At 40.2% G+C, this 18,372-nt stretch overlaps 1 long non-coding RNA gene and 1 pseudogene across 1 annotated transcript; one reads left to right on the top strand and one right to left on the bottom strand.

Annotated features, from left to right (window-relative positions):
* Nucleotides 1-638: 638 nt before the first annotated feature.
* LOC102021720 lies at nt 639-6,291 on the top strand (annotated as a pseudogene).
* A 3,713-nt stretch (nt 6,292-10,004) lies between these two features.
* LOC102021500 lies at nt 10,005-14,260 on the bottom strand. The gene is made up of 3 exons (XR_262486.1): nt 14,124-14,260; nt 12,495-12,570; nt 10,005-10,081 (listed from the first exon to the last, which is right to left on the bottom strand). It is a non-coding gene; the product is annotated as an uncharacterized LOC102021500 (long non-coding RNA).
* Between the last annotated feature and the right edge of the window lie 4,112 nt (nt 14,261-18,372).

The raw sequence follows: 18,372 nt of genomic DNA, 5'->3' as shown, positions 1-18,372 counted from the left end.
GATAGGAAGAAAAAATAGGCTTCAAATATTTAATGTTTTCAGAAAGCAAAGATGTTCTTAAAATGTCAGAGTTCTGGCCAGGAGTTGTGGCACATACCTATAATCCCAGTACTCTGGAGGCTGAGGTAGGTGGATCGTGGATCACAAGACTGGGCTATATCATGAGTTCAAGGCCAGCCTGAACTACACAGCGAGACCCTATCTAAAAAAAAGGTCAGGACCATGGAGCCCATAGAAAAGTGGGCTAAGCCAGGCAAGGTGGCACATACCTATAACCTCAGCACTCTGAAGGGCTAAGGTAGGAGGATTGCAGGTTGGAGCCCAGCCTGGGCAATTCAGTGACTTAGCAAGACTGTCTCAAAATAAAAAATAAAAAAAGGGCCGGAGATGTAGTTCAGTGTGAAAGCCCTGAGTTTAATCCCCAGCATATCAACCCGTCCACAAAGAAGGTTTGGTCAACTTGTGTCATGTATGCACCAAAAAATTTTGTATGTGAATATATATCGTTAATTAAGGTGAGTTACATCTCTAAGAGTCCATGAGCTTATAATAATAATCAAATATAAAAAAATATGCTGTAGAGTTTAAAAAGTATGGTGGTTTGTAAGAGTGAATGCAACAGAATGTTTATTTTTAAAATGATTTTTTTAATAAAAGGGAAGTGTTGACATTCATGAGTGTTCTATATATCGTCTACTAAATGTATTTATTGATTCTAAAAAAAATTTCTTTTCTTTATATTTTAACCTCTCCAAAATTGAGGCAAAACTTTTCAGTGTGGTAAATGAAAAGCTGAATGTTTCATACTTGGTAAGTGCTGTCTGCAATCTCTTCATTTACGTTCAGTGCTGTGTATTGTTTGTACTTTACAAGTCAAGTTTAACCACTATTTGAAATATCTAAAGTTTCCTCTGTAATTTTGGTACTGAAATGAGATACTGTATGTACAGAAAAGCAACAAAACAGAGCAGAGGAATGTGTGCCTGTGAGTAGTGAAGCAAATCTCCATCTTCAGAGAAATGTCAACATATTTTTTACAGTGCAGCAACCGGATGCTTAGGGGACCTGAGAAAAGAAGATACTGACAAGTAGTTGGAGCTCCTTTATATTTTGTTACTGAGACTCACGTGTGAAGATTCTCATTATACAAGAAACACAACTGGAGGCAGGAAAAATTGCCCAATCCTTCATAATAGGTAAAGAAAATTTCAGAGCAGTGAGAGGCTAGTATAACTGATGCCTAAGTCACACGAGACTATTGTTATGGCATTATGTTGTAGTTTAATTAGTTTTTTCTCTTTTCTAGAGATACATAAAATAAAGAAAAAGTGGATATTCAATAGTATCTTATATTTGACAAAATATGGCATGAATTTTTCTCTATTGGGTTAAGAAGGGAACAGGAAAGATAGAACTGTACTGGAAAAAATAGGAACTCTACCAAGGTTAGGAAGACTATGAGAGATGGTGGATGTTGTGTTTTGTGTCTGGGTGGCCCCCCAAAGCTTCATGCAGTCATGGGGCAGGCTTTTAGAGTATATGATTGACTCATGAGTGTAAGTGCTACACTGCCCTGAGGTGGGTAGTTTGCATACAATATAAGGGAGGGAAAGAGGCTGCTTGCCTCCTCCCCTTGTGCTCTTGTTGCTTTTGCTGTCTTCTGCTGCCATGAACTGTTGCCCTGTGTCATGTGCCACTCTGCCTTGGAGCCAACCAAGTACGGATTGAAACCTCCACAAACTGTAAGCTAAATAGACCTTTCCTTCCTTAATTCTGGGCATCAGGTATTTTGTCTCAGCAAGGAGAGAAAAGTAACCAACACAGTGGAAAATGATGGATTAGCCAAATATTCTCAAGAGGGAGCCTGGCAATATAATCTCTGTTCCTTTTCTCCACAGAGATGAAACTTTTCAATGACCTATTACATTTAATGTCTGGTAAGATTTGTGTAAATTCCAATAGTGCTAGAAGACATGGACAATATTTAATGCAGATATAATACAAGTTTGTGTAATGCTGAATTTGCAAACCAAAAAGAATATATCATTTCAGGAAAAGAGATCATCTTGCAAGAAGCTAAAATGTATGTAATATATATGGACATGAAAAGTCCCCTATTTCACTAGAGAAGATATACATATGGTAAATAAGCACATGAAGAGATTTTCAATATGTCATTAGGGAATTACAGTTTAAAACAAGATACCACTACATACTATTAGAATGGCCCAAATCAAAAACATTGACAATACCAAATGTTGATGAAGATGAGGAGCAACAAGAACTCTCACACATTGATAGTGGGATACAAAATAGTGCAGACGACTTGAAAGACAAGGAAGAGGGACTGAAGGGAAGTTAGGGGAATGGGGGGGAAAAGACTCAAGTTATATCATGTACAGGTGCAAATTCCCTATAATGATTCGGGTCATTACAGACACCTACAATGTACCAATAATCTCAATTAGTAAAAAAAAATATAAATTAAAAAATAAAAAAGAAAGACAATTTAAAGGCATGCCTGGTGGTGCATACCTGTAATTCCCAGCTCCTCAGGAGGCTGAGGCAGGAGAATAACAAGTCTGGCCCAGCCTTGGCAACTTAATGACTTAGTGAGACCCCCATCTCAAATTTAAAAAAATAAATAAATCTAAAGGGCTGGAGATGTAGCTCATGTGAAGGCCCTGGTTTCAATGCCCAATACCACCCCCTCACTATACATATATGGTTTGGCAGTGTCTTAGAAAATTAAACATACTCTTACCATATGATCTTACAACTGCACTCCTTGGTATGTATCCAAATGAATTGAGAACTTATGTTCATACAAAAATCTGCATAGGGACATTTATAACACACTTATTCATAATTGTCAAAACTTGGAAGCAGCCAATTATCCTTCAATAGGTGAATGCACAGACTATAGTACATCTAGACAAAAGAATATTACTCTAGTCATGAAAAAAATCTAGAGAAAACTTAAATATGTATTACTGTACTACATGAAAGAAGACCAACTACAAAGAGTATATACTGGGTGATTCTTGCTGTATGACATTTTGGGAAAGGCAAAACTATAGGAACAGCAAAAAAATTATGCAGACGTTTAGGCAGAAAGGAGGAACAAATAGGTGAACATAGAGGATTTTTGTAGAAGGGCAGAGAAACACTCTGTATGATACTATAATGATCAAGATGTCATTATATGTCTGTCTAAACCCATAAAATCTGCAACACCACAAGTGATCCCTAACATAAATTGTGAACTTTGGGGTGAACATGGTGTGTCAGTGTAGGGTCATCAGTGACAACCGATGTGTCACTCTGGCAGGGGAGTTACCAGTGAGAGACACTGTGCACATATTCAGGTGGGAAGTTGTGGCAACTTTCTGTCATTTCTTTCAGTTTTTCTGTGAACCTAAAAGTGGTCTAAAAGAGAAAGTCTGTTTTAAAAGGTGGGCTGGGGAATTAGGAACAGTCAAACTGGATAATAGATGATTTAGGTTTGAGTTACCTTCAAAGACATAAGTATGACTCAACTAAATTGATAACTGAGACTCCTTAACCTAGTCTGATGCTTTTTATTTTATTATATTATTTTATTTTGGGGGAGGATTTGAGGCAGGGTCATTCTATGTAGTTCAGGTTGGTCTTGAACTCACTATGTAGCTTAGGTTAGCATTGAATTCGACAGGATCCTCCTGTCTCAGCCTCCAAGTGCTAGGATCATACGTCTGTGTCACAAAACCCAGCTATTTTATTTCTTGACTAGTCTTTCTATGTTGCCCAGGCTGGTCACAAACCTTTGGTTCAAGGGCTTTTCCCTCCACAACCTCCTGAGTTAGCTTTTTTTTTTTAAGCTTTTGGCATTGATAAAATTACTGCAGTCTGAGAAAGAATGGCTGGGAATGTAGTTCAGGGGCACAGTGCCTGCCTGGCAAGCACAAGGTTCTGAGTTTGATTCCCTGTACAAAAAAAAAACTATATATATTATTGAAACTTAAGCAGGTATAAAAGGACTTTTTATCTTTTAAATGTTCCCTACACATCCAGAGTAGCAGTTCTCTCTCTCTCTTTTCACCCCTTACCCCACCTTCAAATAAATTTGCTTGTATTTTACACAAAAACAAAGCAACAAAAAAGAAGGTACACGAACAAGTAATGTTTTTATGAATTGAACTCATGATGTTGCAATTTTTAAATAGTATAAGTTTTATTATCACTGTTCTTGAGGCATTTGAATTATTCTAAGTAGGCTTTTGTATCAAATTTATAATTAAATTTGAAGTCATTGAAGGTATTTTAGTTAATTAAGTTTAGAATCTATGCTTAAATTCTAACAAAAAGTGATTTTCTGAATTTTATTAGCTATCAAAACATAGAGAATTAATTAAATGACAGGAGTGGAGAGTATTCTTCTCCATGGCCCAAATTCCCCAAGAATCCTTACAGTAGTAGAGCTCAAAAGCTCTAAAAGTTCTAAATCATATACTTCTAAAACAATACAATCAACTTTGAGAAATTTATTTTAAGGAAATAACTAAAAATATAAGAAAGCATAGAAAACTGGTACATGCCTGTAACCTCAGCACCCAGGAGGCTGAGGCAGGAGGATGGCAAATTTGAGGCCAGCCTGGGCTACATAGAGAACTGAAGGCTGGCCTGGACTACAGAGACACCAGGCAGGTGCTTGTGCTGCTGAGCTATATCCCTTTACAATGTCTCAATAAATAAAATACAACAAAGAAAAAAAGAGCAAAGTTGTAGCTACGAGGCCATTAAGTGTGGCAAAAGTTAAAACAATTTATGTATTAAAAAAAGAGACATTTGATATTGATGCATATCCAAAGTTTACAACTCCTTCCCCCGGGGAAGCTGGGAGGAATTAGTGTCAGCTACCTGTAGGTGGGACAGACTGCAAGATGACCCCACCTCCACACAGGACAATGTGGCAGTATCTATCAAAATGACAAAAGCACTTTGATTCAGCAATCCTACTCCTAGGAATTTATCTTAGCAATACACCTGCACCTGTAGGAAATGAAAATGTGTGAGTTCATTCTTTGCCCCTATATATTTTTCTGTTTGTTTGTTTTGTTCCCTTTTTTGTGTGGAACTGGGGATTGAACTCAGGGCCTTGTGCATGCTAGGCAGGCACTCTATCACTGAGCTACATCCTCAGCCCTTGCTCCTATATTTTTAATAGAAAAAGATTAGAGACAACCTTGTACAGAAGGCACTGGTTAAATAAACTATGGTACACCCACACAATTGTATATTTTATGGTCATAGACAAGAATAGGAAAGCTCGTACTGTACTGATAATGCAGAAACTTCCAAAATATGGTGTTTTTTTCTTAAAGCAAGGTGCAGAGCATGTAAATAGCATGTTCCTTTTTTGTGTAAGAGATTGTGGAAATAAGAAAGTATATTTGCATTTCTTTATTTGCATAAGAAAACACTGGAAGGACACATAAAATAATAAAAGATTACTTACAAGGAAGAGGGGATGGCAGAAGGACTTCTCAGCATTCGCCTTTTTATATCAGATTAATTTTTGAAACATACAAATGCTTTTCTTACTTAAAAATTAAATTAAAAATAGAACTGTTAAATAATTATATGTCTGCACAATGGAATACTAGATAGTGTTTAAAATCAGTGTTGTAGGTGTTTAAATACATAGAGAAATGTCTAAAATACATAACAGGTAACAAAAGCAGGTTATAAGGAAGGAAGGTAGAGTCTTATAATTTGAGGGATTATCTTTATTTCTTTAGTACAGTTTTCTAAAAGAATGATCCAGTCAAACATCCCATTGTAAGTCTATTTTAGTCCTAACCTCCAGCATCTCATCATGTGATTATCCTGGAAAATATGATTTTTAGAGGTTACTAGTTAAAATGAGACCATTTGTGGGTCTTAATCCAATATGATAAATCCTTATAAGAAGAGGAAATTTGGGTCAAACTCCCAGAAGCCAAAGTGGTAAAGCAGGGACGCCTCACAGAAAGTATTGCCTGCTACAGGAGATAAACTTGTAGTGGTTGACTTCGCAACCACATGGTGCAGACCTTGCAAAATGATCACGCCTTTCTCTCATTCCTGTGTGAAAAATGCACCGGTGCCTTGTTCCTTGAAGTCCGTATGGATGACTGCCAGAAGGTTGCTGCAGAGTGTGAAGTCTGATGTATGCCAACCTTCCAGATTTTTAAACAAGGTCAAAAGCTGGGCACATTTTCTAGAGCCAATAAAGAAAAACTTGAAGTCACCATTAATGAATTAGTCTAATCATGTTTTCTGACCAATATAACCAGCCATCAGTTGTTTAAGACTTGTAAATTTGTTTTCTTTTATTTCGATAAATATGAGGTGTGGAAACTATATACTAAACCACTATTGACTATAAGTGCTAATAAAATATTAATTCTACCCTTCTTTTTTATTTTTTTATTTTTTGGTCTTTTTGAGACAGGGTCTTGCTATGCAGTTCAGGCTGGCCTTGAGCTCACTTTGTAGCACAGGCTGGCCTCGAACTCACAACAATCCTCCTGCCTCAGCCTCCCGAGTACTGGGATTACAGGCATGTACCACCACGCCTGGCTCCTTCTTTTTTAAAAAGCAGGAAATTTGAATACAGATGTGTACAAAGGGAAGACCACATGAAGACATGGGTTGAAGATGGGGTTTACAAGCCAAAGAGAGATAACCCAGAAAAAAAAAAATCCTGCTGTACCTTGGATCTCGAACTTCAAGGTTTCAGAATTGTGAGAAAGTATGTTTTTGTTACTAAGTCACCCAGCCTGGCATGGTGGCACATTCCAGCACTCAGGAGGCTGAGGCAGGAGGATTGCTGTGAATTTGAAACCAGCCTGGGCTGCATAGTGAGTTCAAGGCCAGCTTAAACTAACTACACAGTGAGATCCTGTCTCAAAAAACAAAACCAAAAACAAAAACCTAAGCCACCCAGAATGCTGTCCTTTTTAATAGCAGCCCTAGCAAGCTAAATAGCATTATTGACACACATTCTCAAAATATCCCAGAGCTCATACCCATCAGTAATGCATGCGAATGGCTGTTCCCATTACACCTTCTGCTAGAGCTAATTACGTAAGTCAAACAAGGATATCACGTTTCCATTTGCATTTATTTACATTTTCCTTATATTGTATTGCAAAGTTGGAATGCCATTATTCTGCCATGATCAGTGAAGCGAATGATTATTCTAGAGGAATAAAGCTTTTGGAAAGTAGTGACTGAAGAGTGCGTTATAGACTCCATCCCTGCCCTGCAAGGAGGAACGAGGTTATAAAGCCTCTCCCGCCCCCTGCTCCCCCCGGCCAATATTGCTCCTTTCCACATAATAACCCTGACTGGAGCTGCTCCCTACCACTCATCTTTTCCTGCTCTGTTTCCAGCTTTCCCAGCTCTCCCTGAGACTATACCTAGGCCAGTATTTAGGAAAGGCAAGAATTTCAATCCTAGAAACAAACCCAACATCTCCATAGTTGTACATCCAGTGGGCCGAGCACGACAGTTAAAAACAATTATCTTGAGTAGAAAACACAGCCAAACACTCAGCCTTAAGATCCAGGGATACTTTGGGCTCTAAGATGTTCTGCATTGCATGACAGCATCTTTACATCTGACTCATCCAGAGACTAAACTGCAGTGACTTACAAGGGAGAACTTGCTGACTAATTAGGGCAAGGCGAATTCACAGAGAATGCCCTGCAGTGCGAAGAGGCAAGGAAATGCTAAGAGCAAACAGGCTCGTCTGACTGTTCGCAGCAGGAGAAAGGAGGCTGCATTTGAAACTGAATATGTGCTCACATCCCCATATCCGGGAGGCTGGGAGAGAATCCCCAGCAGGTAGAGAGAGCTGGCTGTACGAAGGACAGCCGTGGTTAGCAGCCAGCCCAGAATGCGCTCCTCAAAGGTCTACTGTGATCAGTGCAACAACGGCCTTTGAGCACATGACAACCTTACCTCAGATTTCTCTACTTCCTGCCCCATGTTATATTCTTTTTTTTCTTTTGTTTTTTGAGACAGGGTCTCACTATGTTCAGCCTGGCCTTAAACTCACTATGTAGCCCAGGCTGGCCTTGAACTTGCAGAGATCCTTCTGCCTCAGCCTCCCAAGTGCTGGGATTACAGGTATGTGTTGGCATACCCAGCCCAGTGTTACATTCTTAAAGACAAAAACGTGCTCTAAAGACAGCTCAAAAATCCAGAGAACTCAAATCCTACAAAGTTGGCAGTGCCTAAGTCTTTCATGCCACCACCTAAATTATGCAATCGTTATTACTTATTATTGGTTCAATTTATAGAACTGGTTTTGGCTATAGGAAGCCTTTTGATTTTCACCAAAAGTTATGTCAAAGAGCTTGTCATGGTAAATTCACTTCCTCTTTCTTTCTTTTTTTTTAGCTCATCTAAGATGGCACAGTCTGGTTGCCCCACAGTTTAATACACCAAAAAATATAGAAAGGGACCTCACTGAAGTGCACACTGTTTAACTTTTCAACACTATTTTCCACTGACCACCCTCAGTCTGGAATTTTACATCATCAGTCTGATATAGGAAAAATATAACTCCAAACCTGTTAAAAGTGAAAAGTGCTGAGTTTGTGGTCTCACAACATCGAAGAATGAAGTTGTGAACCAAAGGAAGACGTTAGGAGTTTCATTAGAAATAAGGGGAAAGAGCCGGGGATATAGCTCAGTGGCATAAGCTCTTGCCTGGCAATCCTGAGGTCATGAGTTTGAGTCCTGGTACTAAAAAAAAAAAAAGTCTGCTGAAATAAGGGGAAAGGGCAGGGGATTTAGCTCAGTGGCACAGCGCCTACCTGGCAAGGGCGATGTCGTGAGTTCAATTCCCGATACCAGAAAAAAAAAAAAAAAGGAAATAAGGGGAAGAATAGCTCCTGGATTTTCAGGAGGGTCTTGAGTGGGCGGCCACCAATGCTCTTTGTCAGGGGTAACTTATATGGCAGATTCACAATGGGGGTACAATGTGGGTCAAACTACAACCAACCTATAGGATTACAAGTATAGCTGCTTAGCCAATATTGAGCCGATAGGGAAACAGGTCATGTAGAAAGGGCACATGGAAAGATCAAAGGAATTCTTGGAAAGAGAGGGGGGTATGGTTCCAGGTATTCTGGTAGCCCACCCATGCACCTGAAGCCTATCTGGACCCACCGGACCAGGCGGTGGTAATTACAATGTAATCTCAAGTTGCTGTTTGCCACAGGCCTGGCTATGGCATCACCTTCCCGAGGACTGGCTCTCTTCAGGTCTGGCTCTAGCCACAATTCCGATATCTCTATTTTTTGTGCTGACTTCCTTGCCCAGTCCTTCTCTGACTGTATATTAATGTCTGTTTAACTTAGCCTGTCTATAATAAACCCATCCAGTGATATCTGAGGTCAATGGAAGGTTTCCGTCCAGCCTACCAGGCCTTGCCAGTTTGGAACTCCACACATCAGTGAGAGTCCAGCAGCTGTGATTTCTCACAGACAAACATGCCTGCCTCCCTGCCCCCAAGGCCTGCTCTCCCCTAGGTTGTCCTTCTGACACTTGACTCTAACACCCCCAAATTTCCCAACATCTCTAAATATGATTTTTGCATCTAATAATAAGTCTCTGGTGTTAGATTTCATCGTATCTGTGTGGTCTGGGTAAATAAGCAGCTCCCCCAAGCAAGTAAGAACCATCTTATTATACTTCCTGTATCAGTATCAGTGTAGTCCAAGGGAGAAGGATTCCAAACCAGTAGATAGAACAGGTCAATTCCAGCTCCAGTTCCCTTTGTAACTGGTTGTGTGACCTTGGAAAAGCAATTTAAGCCTTTCACCTCTAGGATGTAGCTTTTCCCAGTACCAAAAATAAATAAATAAATAAATAAGTAATATGGAATGTAGTTTTAACTGTGAGAAATTTTGTAAGTCCATTCTGTCCTCACCATTTTTATCATCAAAGAATATTTATCAAATGCCCACCTGGTGATGGTGTGCAAACCTAGGCAGGCAGCTGTAGCCTCCATTCATCAGGGTCCTAAAGCAGGACACTTCAGCCTCTAAGATTATGCGCAGTTTTGCTGCTGCATGGGAAACAAGAGAAAAACACACAGAAGAAAATCTTTTTTGGGGAAAAAAAGCTAAATTTATTTAATAGTCTACAAAGCTCATCCTCTATTTTAAGGTACACCTAATATGCTTTTTTTGGTGTAAAAAATGCCATTTGTAATACTATGGCCAAATCAGATATTACTTTACAAATTGTCTTTTCCACCAATATTGTTTTTGCTCTTTTTAAAGTACATTTTCTTCTTTATCTCCGAAAGATTTTACTGAGGTGAATTCTAGTCTAGATTCCACTAGACTGCAAGGCTCCGTCTTGGGAAGGGGCTGGGACCCCACCTCAGAGTCCACCATCTTCTCCCCCACTCTGTGGTGAGTAGTTTTAGAAAATTCCGAGCTGGTGGCCTCTGAACAAGGTAGGGCCTCGTACGTACCCTGCCGGTCAGAGTCCATGTGGCTGGGGAAAGTCGCTTAAGCTGTCTGTACTCTAGCTTCCTCATCTGTAGAATAGGATCTACATGGGGTCATTAACTGTCCACCTTTCCTCCTAATGGGACCCCTGAGAATGGCACCTGCACAACCCTTTGCACCCTGCTCCCCAGGAGCCGGCCAAGGAGGACTTCCCTCCTGTCGCTCTCCTTCGATGCCAAGCATTTGAAATTCAAGTGACTAAATTGATGCTACGGTAACAGTGGTTCTAAACCGGAGGGTCAGAAGGCCTGGAAGATTTATCAACCCCAAGTTGCCAGGCCCCACCTCCACTTTCTGGCTTAGTAAGTCTGCAGGAGGGCTTGAAATTTTGCATTAATTCTAAGTTCCCAGGTGATACTGAGCCATCCGTTGAGAACCATTGTATGATAGGGACTTTGAATACCCTGGAATTTAGTAATCAACCAATCTGCCAGTCACAAACTTCACTATTATTTGTAACAAATTACTTTCTATACTTTGATTCAGCTGCTGAATTAGTAACCTCTCCAAGGCCTTCCAGCTAAAAAATGCTGTGTTTAAATGAGGCAAGACAATGGGCCTTGATTCAACAACTCGGCTCTCTCTGCAATCAGATCTGCTTTCAACTCTTTTTCAATACTCCCCCCATCCCAGCCTCCACTCCACCTACCTAAAGACTGACACTCAGCTTTTTACGAAACAAGAATGGCATGTTACATTCAGCTTAAAGGCAGGATGGAGTGTACTTCTCTGAGTCTTGGCAGTTGAAATGAGAATCTTCTGTTCTCCTTAGGGATAGCTCTAAAGGACCAAATCTACATGGTAGCTCTTCTATGGTTCCCTCCAGGCAGAGTGAATTTGTTCATTGCACACACACACACACACACACACACACCCGTCTCTACTGGGGATCGAGCCCAGGGCCTCACACATGCTAGGCAAGCACGCTGCCATTGACCTGTATCCCTAGCCCCTTTTAAAAAATTTTATTTTCAGCCAAGATCTTGCTCCTAAATAGCTGGAACTACAGGAATATGTCACAGTATCCAGTTGCACTTTTAAGAATTTCCAAGACAGCTTGATGTGGTAGCGTATGCCTATAGTTCCAAGTTCTTGGGAAGCTGAGACAGGAGGATCTCAAGTTCAAGGCCAGCCTGGGTAATTTGACAAGATTCTTCTCAAAAATAAATAGAAAAACAAAAGCACAATGCCAAGACAAGTATGGTCAGGTATTGTTCTTACTCTGATAGAACCTGCCTGTCATTTTAAGTGGTAACCCAAAAGAAACCAAAGGCAGTTTAAGTGATATATACAGGCTTTCCTAATAGCAATGTATTTTCTGTGAAAACCTCTCAACCAATTGCTCTTTAGAGACTGGTTGTCTAAAAGAAAAAAGAAATATTTCTCTGGGGCTTCAGAAATCTATTGGTTTTCTAGTCTACTAGAGGCTGAAAAGGCAAGTTAGCCTCATAGGCAGTGAGAGCAGCAGTAGGGACTGGCTCCCTCTCCGGAGGTCCACCTGCTTTAAGTAGACTGACAGCTGTGGCCACGAAGTGAAAAAAGTCTTTTTTTCCATAGGGTGAGTTCCAATCTGCCTTTTGTATTTACAGTGTTCTCCCCTTCCCCATGGGGCTCAGCCATCCTGAGGGCAGGGCTTCTCCAGTTACTCCGCATACACTCACAGGCTCACTTCTGCAAAGGCCCTCACAGATGCATCAAGGTAGTACTTTTCCAGTTTCTGAGTGTTTCTTAATCCAGGTAAGTTGGCACCTCAAATAAACCCTCACAGTACTCATTTTTAATAAAATTACCTAACCTATCAAAATTCTATGTGCCAGGCATTAGTCTAAGAATTTCCCAGGTATTAATTCATTTAATTCTTGTAACAGTCCCATAAGTACTACTGTTACCTCCATTTTATAGACAAGGAAACTGCAACCCGAAGAATTAATTACTTACCCAAAGTCACATTAGTTAATGAGTGGTAACAATAAACTTCAAATCAGTTCTGACTGCAGAGCTGCACACTATTATGCTATAAAACAAAACAAAATGGAAAGATTAACTCTAAGAACAATGATAGACAACAAGAAAACCATAGGTTAATTAAATCCAAAATTCAAATGTTTTACTGAATCATTTGACAATGAGAGCCTGTTATGGGTCAAATTGTGCCCCACTACCACATAAAAGATATGTTCAAACCCTAGTCCCTGTTACCTCAGAGTGTCAACTTATTTCAAAATTTGGTCACTGAAGATATAATTAGTTGATATGATCTTGTACTGACTACTGTGGTCTCTAATTCAGTGTGACTAGTGTTCAGATATGACGGTCACATGAACACAAAGACACAGAGGGAGAAAGCCATGTGATCATAAAGGTAGAGATTGGAGCTATGGCATAGTAAGGAAAGGAATATCAAAGGTCGCCAGGAATCATCAAAAGCTGGAAGAATTTCCCTACAAAATTCACAGAGATGGCAACTCCACTTTGATGTCAGACTTCCAGCCTCCAGGCCGTGAGGTTGTCTATTTTTGCTGACTTAAGCCAGCAGTATGGGGACTTTATTTTGGCAAACTTCTACAAAACTGATGCATTCTTTTTTGGTCTCTCTTACTTGGCCCTCCTCACTTCCAATGGCAGTGTGAGGACAGCAGGCCCCCTTAGTAGCAGCAGACACAAAAACCTGCTTGTTCACGCAGAGGCTGGGGTGATTGGCCTGCACATTATAGGCGCTTAATAAATGCTTATCAACTGAATAAATTCTTTCAACATTTCCTAAGGAACTTTACTTTACCAGGGTTATGTGAAAAGGGGACAAGCAGACTTGAAAATCAAGAGTACACAGTAAAAAATTCCCTTCTCAAATCCATAGAAGACTGGATAAATATTAGCTACTGAAGATTCTTCCAGCATCCCTAATATAAGTAAAAATGGCTGTCCTAAGAACTGGCTCTTGAACACATGTTTCATTGATCTCTCTGTCTGTGACTATTATTTCCATTTTCTTGGAAGTGCTAATAAATGGAAAGAGTTATGAAATATATAGCAGGAGAGGGGAGCACAATCCCAAAACATGATCAAAACACCTTGGATAATGAGAAGGAACCACTGTCAAACTGTAGAAAAGTACTTTGAACATACACATCCATGTGAGAGAAAATGGAGTACTGTGAACACATTGGTATCTAATGAGAACTTATAAAGGCACTTCAAAAAAGGTTGACCCAACATCAAAGATTGAAGTGATTATTCTGAATATAAATTCAATAAACATCTTCAAAGCAGAGAGTGAAGAAAAGTGTGTATAATACAGTCTCATTTTAATACAATGATGAGAAAAATTGCTGCATATGTATGAGTATAAAACTACCAATGTTCGTTTATGTGTAAAATTTCCAAAGAAGGAGGTAGAAAGATGCTGTGTCATGCTCTGGCAATAGAAATAGAACAAACTGACATAAACTTCGTATATTAAAACAACAGAAAGTAGTTAAATGCACAGACAAGGGCACTAATCTTAATCCTGAAGAGTCCACCCTCGAGACATGATTACCTGCAAAGGCCCCAACCCCCAGCACCTACCTGTGAATTCTGAGAAGAGACAAACATTCTTCCTGTTGTGCTCTCTTATGAGACCTGACTGTGGTTAGGGCACATGAGTACTCTAAGATAATATTCCTGTATCAACATCCTTGGTTTAATTTTATGCACAAAGATCCTCCTTCCATGTAACATTTTCTGCAACAAAACATGTTCCAGGAATTAGGACTTGATATATCTGGGTGCCATTCTTCAGTATATCACAGACAGGTACTACACACACCGTTAGCACGGAGAGCGGTGGTGTGGTAGCCAACCAGCCAGGCAGACGGGTCCCAGTGATTCACCTCTCCTTATTCATTCCTTTATGTAGTCAACTCCCACCACAAGAGTGCTGGCTGTGTAACTAAACACAACAGGGCAGAAGCCACAGTGTGTGCTTTCCAGCCTGTCATAAAGGATGCAGTGGTTTCTGCCTTAGGACTCCGAGGGAAATTAGCCATGATGTAAGGACACTCAAGCAGGCTCACGGAGAAGCTGTCACAGGGAAGCACAAAGCACTCCCACCAACAATTAGCACCAATTGCTAGTTGGGTAACTGTGGCTCCTTGGAAGTGGATCTTTGAGACCCAGCAAGCCCTTAGATAACCACTGACTCAGAACTGCCCCAGTTGCAGCCAAGTCTCTCCTGTCCTACAAAACTATGCAAATGATGTTTATTGTTATTTTAAACCTGGGAGGAGGATAATTTGTAACAGAATGATGTGGGAGAAAAAGAAACCAAGCCCCTTCCCCCATTAAAAACCAAAAAGCAAACAAAAGCCAACACACACACACTCACACACACACACAATATATATATATATATATATGCTTAATTTTTTCACAGGATATAATTGGCGCTTTTATGTAATAATTTCTGAGTAAGAGATGGATTGGAATGGCACATGGCACTCCACATTGCTGGGAGCAGAGAAAAAGAGTCTGTGGTTCCATTGTAGCTTCCCTGCATTTCCTCATATTGAGGAGCATAATTAATATCTGTTGGTGTTGTTTACTGTAATGATTACTTTTCTCTCATTGCTGAGACAAAATACCTGATGCCCAAAATTAAGGAAGGAAAGGTTTATGCAGCTCACAATTTATGGAGGTCTCAGTCCATACTTGGCTGGCTCCAAGGCAGGGTGGCACATGGCACAGGGCAACAGTTCATGGCGGTGGAAAAACAGCAAAGCAGCAAGAGCAAAACGGAGGAGTGGCAGCAAGCAGCCTCTTTCTCTCCCTTACATATGCAAAACCACCCACCCCAGAGCAGGTGTAGCACTCACACCCATAATCCCAGCATTAGACCATGGGTGGATCATAAATCTTAGAAACCCAACCCCATGACTGCATGAGGATTTGGGGGGACATGCAGACACAAACCATAACACTTACCAGTATCTGTTCTCCTTTCTTCTAGGAAGAATGGCTCATTTTTTTCTCCAGGGAACTATCCTGAGTAGACAGCACAGAAACAAGAGAAAAGAAAAGAGCTAGGTTTGAGGTAGAATTGGTTGAAAGAAATGAGAAAGCCCCTGGATGCTTTGCTTATGATGTCAACAAACCCATGTGAACACTAGAAGGAGCACCTATGTATGAGTTGCACTGCCTCCTTGCTCCCCACCTAAATTTCAGGAACTTGGAGGGAAGAGGATGATGCATTGCTATATAAACTGTTAAAAAAAAAAAAAAAAAACCCAAAGAGTTCCATTGCATAACAATTAAGCATAGATTAATTTAAAGTGTTCTAGAACAATCCAATTTTTTTTCTCTAGTCTTCCATTCTTACTTGGGTCTGTGTTAAGGTATTACTTAACCTAGGATTCCATACAAGATACAACAGACTAGGGGCCTTATATAAGACATATTTATGCTCTTGCAGTTTTGGGAGTGGGATTCCAAGATCAGCATGTTAGCAGAACTGGTTTCAGTTGAGACCTTTCTTTCTGATTGGCAGACAGCCACCTTCTCACTGGGTCCTCACGTGGCCTTTGCTCTGTGCACATGGAGAGGGAGAGAGAGAGATCCCAGTTTCTTAAGGATACCAGTCCTATCAGGGGTCAGGGTACCACCTGTACAACTTCATTTAACCTCAGTTATGTTTTTAAAAGCCTTATCTTCAAATATTGTCACATTAAGGAAATATAATTCAGTCTATAACAGATGTTTGCTGCTCACCAAATATCCACATGCTATCTGACATTTTCTAAGCCCCTCATAGCCAGTCAGGGTCATGTTAGTAGTTCTAGCCAATTGACTGTTGGCAAAAGATACATGTGTCTCTTCTGAGTGAAGATTTTAAAGCTGATGTATGATCCACCCTTCAATTCTTTCAGCTTTTCTCTTGATAACCTAGATGCTATGCATTCACAGTGATTCAGCTATAATATGAAGCAACCTTCATTAGCTGAAATCATTGAATGGCTATTTTGGAACACAACCCCAATTCATTTACACTGAAATGTATTGCAAATTAGAAATAAATTTTGTGGTATTAAACCTTTAACATTTCAGGGTACATATGTAATTAAGCAAAACCTATCATTTCCTAAGTAATTATGAAGCCTTATCCTTCAATAATGGTGAAAAGTGAACTAAATGAAAAGACATTTCACTTTCATGGCTCTAAAATCTTAACATCATTAACATGACAATAGTCCCCACATTTTTCCCTATTAAAATTCCAGCTTTTGGATTTCTGGGAAGATGACAGACTGGGGAAGAGCAGAGAAATAGCCTCTCTGAGATTTGGTGTCCAGATGCCTGAATATAGCAATGTGAGGAAGAGAAAAAGGAGGGAAGTGAGTCCCTGGCACCCAGCAAGGATCGAAAAGAGTTGAAGCACACAGGGAGAGCAAAGAGAGAGACCTCAATGCAGAAGAAAGAGGTAGCAAGAAGTACTTTTTCCCTGAGCCTTGACTCACTACATGGGAGGGGCAGCTCGAACTTGCAGATGCACAGTGACTACTGGTGACCCCAGAACTCTCCACAGAGGAACAAACCAGTGAGACAGAGCAGTACATAGTGGACCGCAATGGCTGGTGAGTTATTCAGCTTCAGACCTCAGGAGAGGGTGATTGGCTGGTAGCCATCTTGGGAAGGGGTCATCTGAGCTTGGAACAAAGAGCAGATGTGGGCTGGCTCCATCCTGCTCTCCCAGTATCAGAGGGAGGGGCAACTGAGTTCAAGTAGGAAGGAGGGTAAGGAGCCGAGTTCAAGCCATCAGGAGACAGACAGAGTGTTGCAGGCTGAACAAACTGGGTTCCAGCTTCACAGGCAGAAACCAGCCTGAACTTCAGTGGAACAAAAGGTGCAGCTAATGGGATTATCCATTACCCTGCTGTAAACCTATGGCTGGTTTATTGGGATTAACCAACATGGATCTGGGCTCTGTATGCCCACTCTGTCTACCAGTGATGGCAGAGATATGACCTGAAGTGGACATTTTTTTTCTTCTTTTGTTTTGTTTTGTTTTTCTTGTTTTTTTTTTTTTTCTATGAGTAAGTATTATTTCTAGTTTTCTTGTTGTTGTTCTGTTCTTATTTCTTCCTTCTTTTTCACTACTGTCTTCTTCATCAGTTTCCCAAAGTTTGTGTGATCCTCCTTTGTCCTCCAGTCTTACTTCTAATCTCTTCCTCTTCTTCTGTTTCTCTATTTTCTCCCCGTAACCCTTTTTAGGTTTTCTCTCCTGAGGGTAAAATTGCCACACTGAGGGCTTATTTACTGCTTACAACCTTCTGGTTCATTTTAGATTTTTGTTATATATAACCACAAATCTAGTTCATATAGTTAAAGGCAGCAAATTAATAGTCACCTCAGTTTGTCATTTTCTGGGCTGTATTTGATGCTATTGTACCACTGTATTTGGCTGATTGTACCACTTTATCCAAGGTGATATAATTGTTCTAATCAGTTGTTCTTCCTGATATACCAAGACTGAGATTGCCCAAGGGTCATAAACAATACTATAGGCCAGTGAGGAAAAACCAGGGGCTGAGCCAAATAGGTGACAAGTTCTTATCCCCAATATACTGAAGAGACAGGATCTTACAACAGACTCAAAACCCAAAACCAGTTACAACTGTAAGAAACCTGAGAGGCAGGCATTTCTTAAGGGTTCTAAATACTACCTGCCATAAACAATTTATAAGCATCAATCTAGGAATTAAACTAAATAAAATAGAAAATGAGAAGACACTTAAACAAGATTCCACCCCAGACTTCCAAGTTCTCCAAAGACAATCTCAGG

This window comes from Chinchilla lanigera, unplaced genomic scaffold (assembly GCF_000276665.1).
Source record: "Chinchilla lanigera isolate Chin_1 unplaced genomic scaffold, ChiLan1.0 scaffold00048, whole genome shotgun sequence".
Classification (NCBI taxonomy): Eukaryota; Metazoa; Chordata; class Mammalia; order Rodentia; family Chinchillidae; genus Chinchilla; species Chinchilla lanigera.
The sequence above is the reverse complement of the archived record's forward strand: the minus strand, read 5'-3'. Positions and strand labels throughout refer to the sequence as shown.